The following is a 15,876-nucleotide window of genomic DNA, read 5'->3' as shown; positions in this document are numbered from 1 at the left end:
TGCCAGGAGTTTTCTCAGCCTATCTGTGTCATTAACTGAATTGGTACAGGAACAGCAGAGTGACTCTTCCCTTAAAGTAATGTTTGATATGGTTGCATCTGCTACGGAGATCACCAGTGTAGCACGTGGGTATTTTGTTCAAAATGGCTTGTTTAGGAAGTGGTTGACTCTGGGTACTGACGTTGTTGGAGATGCTGTCGTTCAGTTGGTGGTACCAAATTTCGTCCTTGTCTTAAAAGTTGCTCACGATGAGAGTGGGCACTTTGGTGTGAGAAAACTTATCTTAACATCTTGAAGGATTTCTTTTGGCCGCGGGTGAAGAAAGATGTTGCAGCTTACATTAAAACATGTCATGTGTGTCAGCTAACGGGTAAGCCCAATCAGTCTGTTAAGCCTGCTCCATTACAACCTATTATGGTTGTGAATGAACCATTTGAGCATTTGATTGTGGATTGTGTGGGTCCGTTGCCATGTTCTAAGTCTGGCTGTAAATACCTACTAACTGTGATGTGTCAAAACACTCGCTATCCTGCTGCATATCCGTTGAGGGCTATTACCACTAAGGCGGTGGTGAAAGCACTAAGTCGGTTTATTTCGGTCTTTGGCATTCCGAAGGTCATCCAGAGCGATCAGGGGGTACCAGTGTACGCTAGTGTCCATACTTAGGTAAACAACACAACATGAATCCACATTCACATCCCAACTATCATATGCACTTTTAAGATGATTTCTGTTTGACTAATTGCTAATTTAACTCCCTTTTTAAAACTGATCTCACTTGTAATCTGTGTTAAATGTAGTGGTAATATGTTCCAGTTTGATATCGCCCTATACGGTTGTGCTCATAAGTGTACATAACCGGAAAGAATTTGTCCTTTTTAAGAAAATACAAGTTATAAGGAAAAACATGTTACTTTCATTTTAATAGAATTCAAATTAAACTATAAAGCATTACAGAATAGTGCAATGATTAAACAAAACATAGAAATAACTAAAATAATGAGATGGTCCCAGTTCAAAAGTGTAAATACCCTTAGATCTTAATACTGTGTATTTTCTCCTTTTGCATCAATGACAACTTGCAGGCTTTTGTGATAGTTGTCAATGAGTGCCTTTATTTTCTCAGATGGTAGAGATGCCCAATCTTCTTGACAAAAAGCCTCCATGTCCTGTAAATTCTTGGGTTGTCTTGCATGGACTGCATGTTTGAGTTCTCCCAAAAGAGGCTCAATGATATTGAGGTCAGGAGACTGTGATGGCCACTCTAGAACATTCACTTTGTTCTGCTGAGGCCACTGAAGGATTGACTTGGCCTTCTGCTTCGGATAATTGTCATGTTGGAGTGTGGAGTGTGTCCCTTGCACAGATTATGGGCTGATGAGTGCAAATTGTCATCCAATATTTTCTGATAACATGTTGCATTCATTTTGCCATCAACTTTGACTAACTGTCCTGTGCCTCTGTAGCAATGTGCCAATGTCTCAGAAGAGCTATGACATTTGTTGGCTATTTGTACATAGGCACTAATTACAATTAAATATGTCACAGGTGTGCCTACAAAGCCAATTAAATCTGGGTGTGTCAATTTGTGTGTATATTATCAGGCCAAAGATTAAAGGGTATGTAAACTTCTGATCAGGGCAATTTGGGGTGATTTTAGTCATCATTAGTAGTTAAAAAGGGCAAACACAATTATGTAATAATAAATGTCTTCACCTGACCACTATCCATAAATAAAAGAGAGGTTTTCTGCATGATCAGTCATATTTTCCAAAAACTAGCCAGAATTTCACAAATTCTGGCAGTATGTACACTTAACTGTACATGACAGTTTTCTTTATGCCATTAGTTTTAGGTAAAGGTAGTGTGAAGCGTCTCATGAAGGCGTGCCTAGTGTTGTGATAGTGTCTGTCACGTGATAATTTGAAAGGTTATCATGTGATGTGGGGTGGAATTCATTTCATCATTCTATATGCCAAATTATATATTCACAAGCAGACATTTTCTAATTAATTTCCCTAACGTACCTTTTCTCATAGAACTAAAATCTCTACTCAATCACTTAGATTGTTAAACAACAAAACAAGTATTAGACTTGTAGAAACTGTAGAACGTTTTCCCCCTGAAGCCTCTTTCTAATTGTGATTTCATATGTTTACATGTAAGAGGTATATGTAAACATATGAAATCACAATTAGTAATTATTTCTTTACGTAATGAATCTGTTTTTTTATTGTTTGTCTTTTCTCATGTATTTTTTTTATTCATAACTTTATAATTAAACTTGAGGTTTTTGAGCTATTGTTGTTAACCTGTGCAAATACATCTACTGATGCTGCTGGACACATCTTCAGTGATGTTCCTGGAATCATTGGGTGTTTCAGGTCTTTCAACATCATACACCCTCATCCAGGCGACCCAGCTGAGGCTGATCAGACCCCAGCCTGTGTCCAGTTGGCGACTTTGCCCCCCATGGATCTCCTCTCTTGAGCTATAGCCATCTTGAGGCTTTCTCTGCCGCTCTTCTCCTCCTCACTCCATCAATGCCTAACAGATTGAAGGCTCTGAACAGGGATCGGGCTGCAAAACCCCAGTCCCTCGTACTTGGCGAGCTTCCTTTCAAAGGCCTCTTCCAGGCGGTCTTTCCAAGGGTCTCTTAGCTCCAACAGAGCCACTTGTTTGGTGGACTCGGACAAGAGAACAACATCTAGAACATGATTCTTTGTATAAAGACATATTTGAAACTCCTGACAGTTTCTACAGGGGATCCAGGATCAAGTTTATCAGGAGCGTCTTGTGTGTTGCTGGATAAGATAAGTTCTTTGGTGTCACATTTGTGTTAAACACTCTCCTTACACCACCGCTGTAGAGAAATTTATTAAAATATGTTTGACCTTTTGCAGAGTCGCCCTCACATCCAAGCCAACTAGCGTCACATCAGCAGCATACTGTACTATAAAGTATCAGTGTTGGATTTTAAACTCGGTGGTTTACAGAGAAAATAACAAGGGGGGGATACAATGGTGTAATGTTATGCACCTGTGTTCAGAGTACTTATCTCTGACACCTTTTACACACATTCTAGGATTGTGAGATTATTATACAGAAATGAAAGGGTTTTATGACAGTTGAGTTTGATAACTTTCAGTTGATTTTAAACCAGTAAATGGAACATTTAAGAGACTTTGAGTAAGAGTCAGAAGTATGGAGACATCAGCAAAACCTGAGGAGCCAAGAAGTATTTTATAACAAGAAATGTAATGTTTTCTGATGTAGAAGACATTTTAACTGAGGTGTCATTTAAAATGAGGAAACAAAGTCCAAACTGAAGGTGCCACTCCTCATCCTGGCATGAATCACAGCTTGATAACCCCTCCCTGTATTGTACAATGACAATGAAGCTGAACCTTGAACCTGGATCCCTTGATAAGACAGTCACACATACTGTAAGTCACAGTCAGACAGTTGTCACTGAGAGGTGAAATGGCGCAGAAAGGAGTTCAGCTGGACCGGGAAACCTTCTCTTGTTCCATCTGTCTGGATCTACTGAAGGATCCGGTGACTACTCCCTGTGGACACAGCTACTGCATGAACTGTATTAAAGCCACTGGGATGGAGAGAATCATAATAACATCCACAGCTGTCCTCAGTGCAGGAAGACGTTCACACCGAGGCCTGTCCTGCTGAAAAACACCATGTTAGCAGATTTAGTGGAGGAGCTGAAGAATACTGGACTCCAAGCTGCTCCTGCTGATCACTGCTATGCTGGAGCTGAAGATGTGGCCTGTGATGTCTGCACCGGGAGAAAACTCAAAGCACACAAGTCCTGTCTGCAATGTCTGGCTTCTTTCTGTGAGAAACACCTTCAGCTTCATTTTGAATCAGAGACATTCAAGAAACACAAGCTGGTGGAGCCGTCCAAGAAGCTCCAGGAGAACGTCTGCTCTCGTCATGATGAGGTGATGAAGATGTTCTGTCGTACTGATCAGCAGCTTGTCTGTAATCTCTGCTCTGTGGAGGAACATAAAGGCCACGACACAGTCTCAGCTGCAGCAGAGAGAGCTGAGAGGCAGAGAGAGCTCGAGGGGAGTCGAAAAAACATCCAGCAGAGAATCCAGGACAGAGAGAAAGATGTGAAGCTGCTTCAACAGCAGGCGGAGGCCATCAATCTCTCTGCTGATAAAGCAGTGGAGGACAGCGAGAAGATCTTCACCGAGCTGATCCGTCTCCTGGAGAAAAGAAGCTCTGATGTGAAGCAGCAGGTCAGATCCCAGCAGAAAAGAGAAGAGAGTCGAGTCAGAGAGCTTCAGGAGAAGCTGGAGCAGGAGATCACTGAGCTGAAGAGGAAAGACGCTGAGCTGAAGAAGCTCTCACACACAGAGGATCACACCCAGTTTCTACACAACTACCCCTCACTGTCACCTCTCAGCCAATCAGCATCCAGCATCCATATCTGTCCTCTGAGCTGCTTTGAGGACGTGACAGCAGCCGTGTCAGAAGTCCGAGATAAACTACAGGACGTCCTGAGAGAGAAGAGGACAAACGTCTCACTGACAGGGACTGAAGTGGATGTTTTACTGCCACAACCAGGGCCCAAGACCAGAGCTGGATTCTTAAAATATTCACGTGAAAGCTACAGTAATGAGTGAACAACAGTCTTATTCTAGTCACCCAGACAGATTCACTGGCTGGTTTCAGGTCCTGAGTAGAGAGAGTCTGACTGGACGTTGTTACTGGGAGGTGGAGAGGAGAGGGAGAGGAGTTGATGTATCAGTCACATACAAAAATATCAGCAGAGCAGGGGGGTTGGATGAATGTGGATTTGGACTAAATGACAAATCTTGGGTGTTAGATTGTAACAACAACAGTTATACATTTTATTTCAACAAAGTCCAAACTCCCTTCTCAGGTCCTTGGTCCTCCAGAGTAGGAGTGTACCTGGATCACAGTGCAGGTATTCTGTCCTTCTACAGCGTCTCTGAAACCATGACTCTCCTCCACAGAGTCCAGACCACATTCACTCAGCCCCTCTATGCTGGACTAATGCTGTATTGGTCTTAGGGAGTCTGCTGAGTTGTGTAAACTGAAATAGACAGAAGTCATTTAAGGGTTAAATTCTGTTTTAACTCTTCGACTTATTTAGTCTCTGTTTGTTGCTGAGAGCTGATTGGTTGTAACATTCTATTTTTTTTCTACGTTTTTGTCAGTGTTTGATGTTTTTTGTGTTCACACGTTTTTGTTGCTTTTTTCTTATTTTTTTGCTTTTGTGAACATTTTCTGTCACTTTTTTCGACATTTATTTGCTTTTCTAAACGTCTTTCTAAATTAGTTAGAGTTTTTTTTTGTATTGACATTTTAGAAGCGATGAGATGTTTTTGTTTGTTGATTAAAAACATTCACGGAGCCCCAGAAGCTCTCAATGTGCTCAGTTGAGATCTGTTATTTTACCTTTGATTGTTGAAACAGGACGATATGTTAAAAAAGATCTTTACCAATATGATCTGTAGATATTAGCTATTGTTTGTTATTCATGTATTTCTCCACGTTATGTATATGTGGGACCACCCCCCCGCCCTTTAATATTACGTAACAGTATACATTGCCAAAAGCCACAAGAACATAACTGCAAAGCATTGTGGGTGATGTTCCCCTCTGAAGTGACCATCGTTTCTCACTCGCTCCCTCTCCCGTTGCCTGGTCCTATCTAAGGTCCGTCCTATTTACTGGAGCAGTGAACAACATTTGCATTGCAAAAAGCAGCTCATGGGATGGGAAAGATTGTTCCAGGTATTAGAGAAAGAGCAGAGCCGTGCAGAGACCTGTGAAGGGGCAGGGGCTCAAAGTTAAAAAGGGGCATATGGTCCCCGATTTTAGACCACCACGGTGTTAGGGCTGTGTATAGCCACAGTATAGGCCATGATACTGATGTTACCGTTTAATATATTATCATGTATTACAAAACTGTAAGCAAGGAGATCTAAAAACCTGTCCTAGTATAAATAACACACCACTATATGTAAAAACAAATCAGTCAACCAACCTTGTGTTTTCTTCAGGTCAAATTTGACACGTTTTAACTTTTTATAGCATTTGAAAAAGAAAAATGGTTTTAAGACAGTGTCCTGACTAAACTTTGACATAAACCAGTCTGTAATCCACTCAACATCCTCTCATCTTAATAGTAAAAATAATAATTGGGTTAACCAATCAGAAGAGGCAGATGTGCATTGTGTGGGTGAAGAAGAGCGAGAAAGTCAAAGCTTGCTGACACTGCTAAGTGTCTCCCTGGGACTGACCTGATGTCATGTTCAGCTTACTGGTTCCAGAGGGAGCTACAGCTGGGGACATGCTTCCAGGAGACATGACTGCTCCACACAAAGAGCTCAAACTGACCTCAATAAGGCCCCAGATAAAGCTGAGAGGGATTCAACTATTGGAGAACTGCAACCCTTGTCTTTCATATATTTTGACGGGGGAGAAATCTATAATATTTGGTGTTTCAGCATCATGGACAGTCCCCTCTGTTTTAGTAATAATGCTCTGTTTCAGCACCATGGACAGCCTCCTCTGTTTTAGTAACAATGCTCTGTTTCAGTACCATGGACAGTCCCCTATGTTTTAGTAACAAGGCTCTGTTTCAGCACCATGGACAGTCCCCTCTGTTTTAGTAGCAAGGCTCTGTTTTAGTAACAATGCTCTGTTTCAGCACCATGGACAGTCCCCTATGTTTTAGTAACAAGGCTCTGTTTCAGCACCATGGACAGCCCCCTATGTTTTAGTAACAAGATTCTGTTTCAACACCATGGACAGCCCCCTCTGTTTTAGTAACAAGGCTCTGTTTCAGCACCATGGACAGTCCCCTCTGTTTTAGTAACAAGGCTCTGTTTCAGCACCATGGACAGTCCCCTCTGTTTTAGTAACAAGGCTCTGTTTCAGCACCATGGACAGTCCCCTCTGTTTTAGTAACAAGGCTCTGTTTCTGCAGATGGTTATATTATCATTGGTTTGTAATAAGCTATCAGAGGATGGCATGAATAGACTTAGTGTTATTTTTTAACAAAAGACAACAACTGTGGACATACTGTAACTGTGCTGTAGAGATAACAACAGAGCTCATAAAGCCAGTCAGCCTCAGTTATTACATTACGTCATTTTCCTTTGTAGGGTAATCAAGTCATAATCAGCTTTAACCTGAAGGAGAACTTACCAGACAGTCCCACTTCTTCTCAGAGTGGGACATCCTGAAGATGTAGAAGCCAACGACACCAAGAGAAAACATCAGCTTTGAAAACTGGGAAAATAGAACGTTAACTTTATCTTTTTGAAACTAAACAATAAGTCTCTTTTTATTGAGTAGCTATTAACGCTATAACGTTGATACTTTTATGGCAGCGACCAAAAAACTCAGATCCTACTAGTATTGAAAATATTATTTATCTTTCGGTGCCAAATTTCGGTTCCAAAAGCATCTGAGCGCATAAGCGCAAGCTTATCTGTCCTCTCGGCATATTGACAGAGAGCGGAGCTCCGACACACACCCAGAGGTGCGGGCGGAGTAAACTCAAGCCAACTACGTGGGCTCTGCAGTTTTGTTGAAGTCACGGCGATGCCGATAAAGAGGTTTTCAAGTGTGGTTACAGTTTTTCGAAACTTCACGCGGACAGCGAGCTGCGTATGATATTAATGGCGAGGCCAAAACGGTCGCAGTGCTGTTGACGTTACACTTCCTCTGAGACGAGCAGGCACAACGGTGGTTTCTGACAGGCTGAGCTTGTAAGGCAAGGCAACTTTATTTCTACAGCACCTTTCAGCAACAAGGCAATTCAATTGCATTCCTTTGCACTTAATTTAGTTCTCCATTAGTTAAAGCTCCCATGGCATGAAAATGTCCCTTCATGAGGTTTTTTAACATTAATATGCGTTCCCCCAGCCTGCCTATGGTCCCCCAGTGTCTAGAAATGGTGATATGTGTAAACCGAGCCCTGGGTATCCTGCTCTGTATCCTGGTCTTTTCCATTGTCAGTTCCTTTGTGTGAATCTCTCTCTGTTTGTTTCTTACAGTCCTCCCCTTCACCGTTTCTCTGCCTCCAGTCAGCTGGTCTCACCATCCGCTCCCCTCCTCGTGGCTCCCTGCTCCGTTCTGCCTCCGCTCTCACTTCGAGCCTTCCCCACTTCGACTCCTCTGCTCCCCGGACTCCAGTGCCTTCCCCTCGGACCTCTCAGCCCCAGTCCCCCCGCTCTCCCGGAGCTTCCTCTCATTCCCCAGTCCCAGTACTCGTGCCCTTGCTTCGGTCCCTGGTGTCTGCTTCCCCACACCCCCATTCCTGCACTTCCATTCATTACCCTAATAAACCTTTACCCTGAGCCTTGCCTTCGGGTCCCTTCGGTCTTATTTGTAACAACTATACTATGACTTTTTCATCACTTTTTGACGTGCTATACTTTGACTTTTTGTCACTTTTTTGACACATTATACTATGACTTTTTCGACTTTTTTTGACAAGTTATACTGACTTTTTATCTCTTTTTCGACACGCTATACTATGACTTTTTATAAACACTTTTTTCAACATACTATACAATGACATTTTTCGACATGCTACATCATGATTTCTTTCTCACTTTTTCGACATAGTCAATCAAAATCACAATCAAAAGAACTTTATATGTCCTGTGATGGAACTTCATGTGTGGCCAGGCACATTCAGACACAACATACAACAATACAAAGTCAACAATCATACCAGAGAATATATAATCCTAAATCTTAAAATCTGATTACAAACAAATCAGGTTGCTAGTAACCAAATACAGACACAGTACACAGTATACTATACTATGACTTTTTTTTCGATACAAGATACTATCACTTTTCCATCATGCTATACTGTGACTTAAAAATAAATAATAATTTCGACATATTATACTAGGACGTTTTAATCACTTTTTTAGACATACTGCACTAGGACTTTTTAATCACTTTTTTTCGACTTTTTTATCACTTTTTTGGACATACTATACTGACTTTTTTCGACATGCTATACTATGACTTTTTAAAAAAACATTTTGACATGCAACACTTTGATTTTTTATAACTTTTTCAACATACTTTACTATGACTTTTCGACATGCTATACTATGACTTTTTTGTAATCACTTTTTTCGACATACTATACTATCACTTTTTTATGACATTTTTGACATACTATACTATCATTTTTCCATCCCAAATGCTATACTATAACTTTTTCAACAATTTTTCCAACATGCGCTACTATAAATTTTCCATTACGACATGCTATACTATGACTTTTTTATCAATTTTTTTCACATACTATAATATGACATTTTAATGTTTTTATTAAACATACTATACTATGACTTTTTTCGACATGCTATACTGCCTTTTAACACTACATTAGCCATACTGGGTGGTGATGGCCCAGTGGATATGACACATGCCTTTGGTGTGGGAGACCTGTGTTCAAGTCCCACTGCAGTACATTGATCTATGTGTCCCTGAGCAAGACACTTAACCTCTAGTTGCTCCAGAGGTGTGTGACCTCTGACATATAGGGCAATTGTAAGTTGCTTTGGATAAAAGCATCAGCTAAACAACATGTAATAATAACAACCTTTTCCCGACTATGACTTTTTTATCACTTTTTTCGACTTTTCTATCACTCTTTTGGACATACTATACTGACTTTTTTCAACATCTATACTGACTTTTTTAACAATTTTTTCGACATACTATACTATGACGTTTTTATCACTTTTTTTCGTCATACTATACTATGACTTTTTATCACTTTCTTTCCAAATACTATACTATTCATTTTTTATCACTTTTTTGACTTTTTATCACGTTTTGCACATACTATACTATACTTCGACATGCTATACTATGATTTTTTTTCGACATACTATAGTATCACTTTTCCATCCTGACATGCTATACTGTGACTTTTTTAACAATTGTTCGACATACTATACTATGACTTTAAATAACTTTTTTCAACATACTTTACAATGACTTTTCAACATACTATACCATGTCTTTAAATAACTTTTTTCGACATACTTTACTATGACTTTTCGATATACTATACTATAACTTGTTTTTAATCACTTTTTTATCACTTTTGTTGACATACTATACTATCACTTTTCCATCCCAAATGATATACTATAACTTTTTTTTTAAATTTCAACATACTATACTATGACTTTTTATCACTTTTTTCGACATACTATACTATCACTTTTCCATCCCAAATGCCATACTATAACTTTATCACTTTTTTCGACATATATGACTTTTTTTGTCACTTTTTTCGACAAACTATACTATGACTTTTTATCACTTTTTTCGACAAACTATACAATGACTTTTTATCACTTTTTTTTGGACAAACTATACTATGACTTTTTATCACTTTTTTCAACATACTATACTATGACGTTTTTATCAATTTTTTCGACATACTATAATATGACTTTTTAATGACTTTATTCAACATACTATACTATGACTTTTTTTGACATGATATACTATGACTTTTAACACACCTAAACATTAATCATACTGGGTGGTGATGTCCCAGTGGATATGACACATTCCTTTGGTGTGGGAGACCTGGGTTCGAGTCCCACTGCAGTACATTGATCTATGTGTCCCTGAGCAAAACACTTAACCTCTAGTTGCTCCAGAGGTTTGCGACCTCTGACATATATGGCAATTGTAAGTTGCTTTGGATAAAAGCATCAGCTAAATAGCATGTCATAATAATGACATTTTTTTACCAAGGCCCTTTTATCACTTTTTCAACATACTATACTATTACTATTTTATCACTTTTTTCCACTTTTCTATGACTTTTTTGGACATACTATACTGACCTTTTTCGACATGCTATACTATGACTTTTTTAACAATTATTTCGACATACTATACTATGACTTTTTTATCACTTTTTTGACTTTTTTATCACGTTTTGGACATACAATACTAAGACTTTTTTTGACATACTATACTATGACTTGTTTTTAATCACTTTTTTATCATTTTTGTTGACATACTATACTATGACTTGTTTTTAATCACTTTTTTATCATATTTGTTGACATACTATACTATCACTTTTCCATCCCGAATGATATACTATAACTTTTTTAACAATTTTTTCAACATACTATACTATGACTTTTTATCACTTTTTTCGACATACTATACTATGATTTTTTAGAATTTTTTTCGACATGCTATACTCTGACTTTTTCATCACTTTTATGATGTACTATACTATGACTTTTTATCACTTTTTCCACAAGTTATACTATGACTTTTTATCTCTTTTTTTCGACATGCTACATCATGATTTTTTTCTCACTTTTTCGACATAGTCAATCAAAATCACAATCAAAATAACTTTATTTGTCCTGTGATGGAACTTCATGTGTGGTCAGTCACATTCAGACACAACATACAACAATACATAGTCAACAATCGTACCAGAGAATATATAATCCTAAATCTTAAAATCTGATTACAAACCAATCAGGTTGCTAGTAACCAAATACAGACACAGTACACAATATACTATACTATGACTTTTTTTTCGACACAAGATACTATCACTTTTCCATCATGCTATACTGTGACTTTAAAAAAAATTATTTCGACATACTATACTATGACTTTTTTATCACTTTTTTGGACATACTATACTGACTTTTTTCGACATGCTATACTATCACTTTTTTATGCCTTTTTTTGACATGCTATACTATGACTTTTTTTTTCGTTTCTTCAACATACTATACTATGACGTTTAAAAAAAAAATTCGACATACTTTTTTATCACTTTTATCGACTTTTTATCACTTTTTTTGGACGTACTATACTATGACTTTTTTCGACATGCTATACTATGACTTTTTATGCCTTTTTTCGACATGCTATACTATGACTTTTAATGCCTTTTTTCGACATGCTATACCAGGGGTGGCGAACCTGTGGCTCTTGAGCCGTATGTGGCTCTTTGCCGGCTCCTTTGAGGCTCTTACTGTGTGGCTGGGGGCTGTGTTATTGGTGGATTTTTTTTTTTACTTTTGAAACATTTCAGATAAGTAAAAAAAAAAAAAAAAAGCAATTGAATGGATCTGCCAATACATTTGCCAATTATTTTAAAATAAAAAATAATGCAGCAGAGTTTTTTTATGGACAGATTCTGCAACCTGAGGAAAAAAAGCGGCCACAGATCACCTTCCTCATTAACCCTTTTACTGCTGATTGTCTGAAAGCCCCTCTAGTGACAAATGAGTGAAAGAGTGGCCACAACAGAGTACAACCAGACCTAAAAAGGATTGTGGATAACAAAGACTGTCAGGTTTCCCACTGATGCTTTTTATTTTTTAGACATACTATAACATGACTTTTTAATGTTTTTATTCAACATATAATATGACTTTTTTTTCGACATGCTATACTGCCTTTTAACACTACATTAGGCATACCGGGTGGTGATTGCCCAGTGGATATGAGCCGTTCCTTTGGTGTGGGAGACCATGGTTCAAATCCCACTGCAGTACATCAATCGATGTGTCCTTGAGCAAGACATTTAACCTCTAGTTGCTCCAGAGGTGTGTGACCTCTGACATATATGGCAATTGTAAGTTGCTTTGGATAAAAGCATCAGCTAAACAACATGTAATAATAACAACCTTTTCCCACTATGACTTTTTATTACTTTTTTGGCGTACTATATTACTTTTTTATCACTTTTTTGACATGCTATACTATGACTTTTTCAACATTCTACACCATTTTTTCTCACTTTTTCAACATAGTCAATCAAAATCACAATCAAAAGAACTATATTTGTCCTGTGATGGAACTTCATGTGTGGTCAGGCACATTCAGACACAACATACAACAATACATAGTCAACAATCATACCAGAGAATATATAATCCTAAATCTTAAGATCAGCAATCTGATTACAAACAAATAAGGTTGCTAGTAACCAAATACAGACACAGTACACAGTATACTATACTATGACTTTTTTTATCACTTTTTTTGGCATATTATGACTTTTTTTTATCACTTTTTTTTAATATACTATACCATGGCTGCAGCAACAGGCTGCCGCACGACACAGTGACAACAGGCTGTACTGGGAAATCAACAGCAATGCTGTTCACAAGAAGGGGATGAGCAGACTCTATTTCCTGAGGAAGCTGAGATCCTTTGTGTGCAGCAGGATGTTGGAGATGTTCTCCCAGTCTGTTGTGGCCAGTGCTGTGTCCTCCTCCGCCATCTGCTGGGAAAGCAGCATCAGAACCAGCGACACAAACAGACTGCACACACTGATCAGGAAGGCTGGCTCCGTTATTGGACAAACAGGTGACATTTGAAGCTGTGGTGGAGAGGAAGTCGACCCCACACTGGTCGACCCCACACTGGTCCTACAGCGGAGCACCTTCTCTAAAAAATCATTCCTGCCACAGCTGTGTTTGAGATAATCTCATTACCTCACACATTACATCATTGCACTATTATGCTACCTGCACTCTGGTTACTTCATATTTAATAGTATACATATTTTATTTTGTTTTATATACTATGTATGTAGGTTGTAAATGGTATTCTACACTTGTATATACATGTACATTCTTTTTCATCCCTCTAAGTGTATTTTTTTCTGAAGTTGTTCAGGCATTTTTGCACTTTGCTATCTTATTTTATTTAATCTTATTTAATATTTCTAGTACATTTATTGTCTTTTCTGTATGTGTATGCGTGAATATGTCCTTGTAACTTGCTGCTTGTAACAGTAATTTCCTATCCCTTTTTGATGACTTTTTTCGACATACTATATTATGACTACTTTTGACATACTATACTATGCCTATATCAATATACTATAATATTATTTTTGTATGACTTTTTCAACATCTATACTATGATATTTTTTTAAGATACTAAGATTTTTTTTTTGCCTTTATTAAGACAGGACAGCTTAGACATGAAAGGGGAGATAGAAGGGAATGACATGCAGGAAAGGGCTGCTGCGTCTAGGACTGAGCCTTTTTCTATATGGGCACACACTCTATCGGGTGAGCTACCCAGGCACCAATACTTTTTATCCGACATACTATGACTTTTTTTTAATAACTTTATCCGACAGGCACTGCATTAAATGAAAAAGTTATCGTTCAATATGTTTCAGTTTTTCTTTTCCCCTGAGACATCAGTGTATGTTTGAATCTGCAGAGCTGACCAGCAGAGGAGCAGTGTGTGTGTGTGTTTTGGAACATGTGTGCAGTTCTGAGTAAACCACTTTGGGGAATAGGTAGGACATGGTAGTGTTTCTCCAGCCTGTGCCAAACATCTAATTGCTGCAGCTATCAGATTATGCAAAACTGTCTCAACAGAGGCCTATTGTTTCTTTCTTTTATTAAGTGGAAGGGACACTTACTAATCAAGTGTATATATAAAAAAAACATTGAACATCAGCCATTTGTTTTCCTTTTCTAATTGCTATCAAGAATTCAAGAGCTGGCCTCATGTCCTAAAGCTTTTCCTATGTTCCAACACATTGACTAAAAAGATAGTATTCCTACTAAAAACAGATGCAGAGCGACAATAGGTATACATCATATATTTCATGTTGTTCCAGTGTGTAAACATGATGTACTGCAGCTTTAGACAACCTCTCTCTGTGTGTTGTCGCACTTCCTACTGCTAAATGCACTTGTTAGTTTGGTGACCCAGGAGCCCCCCCGTGGCCACAGTAGGAACATGCAGGTAGGTTCCTAATTCTTCAGGCTTAATGTGACCTTCTACATTTGATTCTGGCTCAAGCTTCGTGTTGCTTCGGGGCTGTCGATTTAGAAAAATGAGGTACGCCCAGGATCCTCCAACTTAAATTCAACGCTTTTTAAGACCTTTTTAATACCATTTCAAATGAAATTCAATGCCAACTTCGTACCCATTCCGACAGAAGTATGAGGGGAAAATGTCAAATCTGTATACATTTTAAACCCTAGAAAATAATGATGTACAAGTAGTCCACTTGAATTAAATAAAACATTTTATATATATCAATTTATTGGATCACAATATAATCCAATAAAATAAGATATATTACACTGCATAATGAGCACTTTTACTTTTGGTACTTTAAGTATATTTTGATAATACTTTTGTATTATTACCTAAGGAAGATGTTGAATGAAGGACTTGTAACTGACATTGCAACAAGTTATTTGTAACTCTACAACACTATTGTTTCTATTTTTACTGCAATACATAATCTGAGTAAGTCTTCCACCTCTGGAGATGCCCACCAACAGTCGTGCATGAACACCTGCAGCAGTGTTTAACAGTGGAAACACACCGCTCACTTCAGCGTTTCCTTGCAGCTCTGCTACAGTAGCAGCTAACCGCTAACGTTACCTGCCGGTCACATGGTCTCACCGAGCAGATTGATGCGCTCACAGATCCAATCTTTGCAGATCTTACCGCTCGGTGTTTGGCTAGCTAATAAGCCGTTAGCCTGTTAGCTTGAGCTTTGTCTGAAGGCCTTTGTAACAAAATCCAAGACTTTGTGTACCAAATTCAAGGCTTTTAAGGCCTTAATTTGAGATTATCAAATTTAAAGGGGTGATAGAATGATTATATAGGGTATTTTACACTGTTCCTTAATGTCTCCTAATGGGGTATGTAACATTGGTTGGGCTGAAAATTGCCCGAATGCTATTTTATTAGGCCCTTAACTACCCTGTGAATATGGCTCTATTTGGAACAAGAGCTTTTCTTCCAAATATGGTATGCTCATGAATATTCAGAATGAGCTACTGATTGGT

General features: G+C 38.4%; 1 protein-coding gene and 1 pseudogene across 1 annotated transcript in view; both read left to right on the top strand.

The window, feature by feature from the left end:
* Positions 1 to 8,370, top strand: part of LOC114570617 (tripartite motif-containing protein 16-like) — a 29,723-nt gene extending 21,353 nt beyond the window's left edge. Inside the window, exon 4 of the transcript XR_003694550.1 lies at positions 8,062 to 8,370. The gene's annotated coding sequence lies outside the window, so the exon portion shown is untranslated. The remainder of the gene's footprint in view (positions 1 to 8,061) is intronic.
* LOC114570616 (tripartite motif-containing protein 16-like) lies at positions 3,192 to 5,187 on the top strand (annotated as a pseudogene).
* Positions 8,371 to 15,876: the final 7,506 nt, after the last annotated feature.

Source organism: Perca flavescens, chromosome 16, assembly GCF_004354835.1.
Source record: "Perca flavescens isolate YP-PL-M2 chromosome 16, PFLA_1.0, whole genome shotgun sequence".
NCBI classification, from domain to species: domain Eukaryota; kingdom Metazoa; phylum Chordata; class Actinopteri; order Perciformes; family Percidae; genus Perca; species Perca flavescens.
The sequence above is the reverse complement of the archived record's forward strand: the minus strand, read 5'-3'. Positions and strand labels throughout refer to the sequence as shown.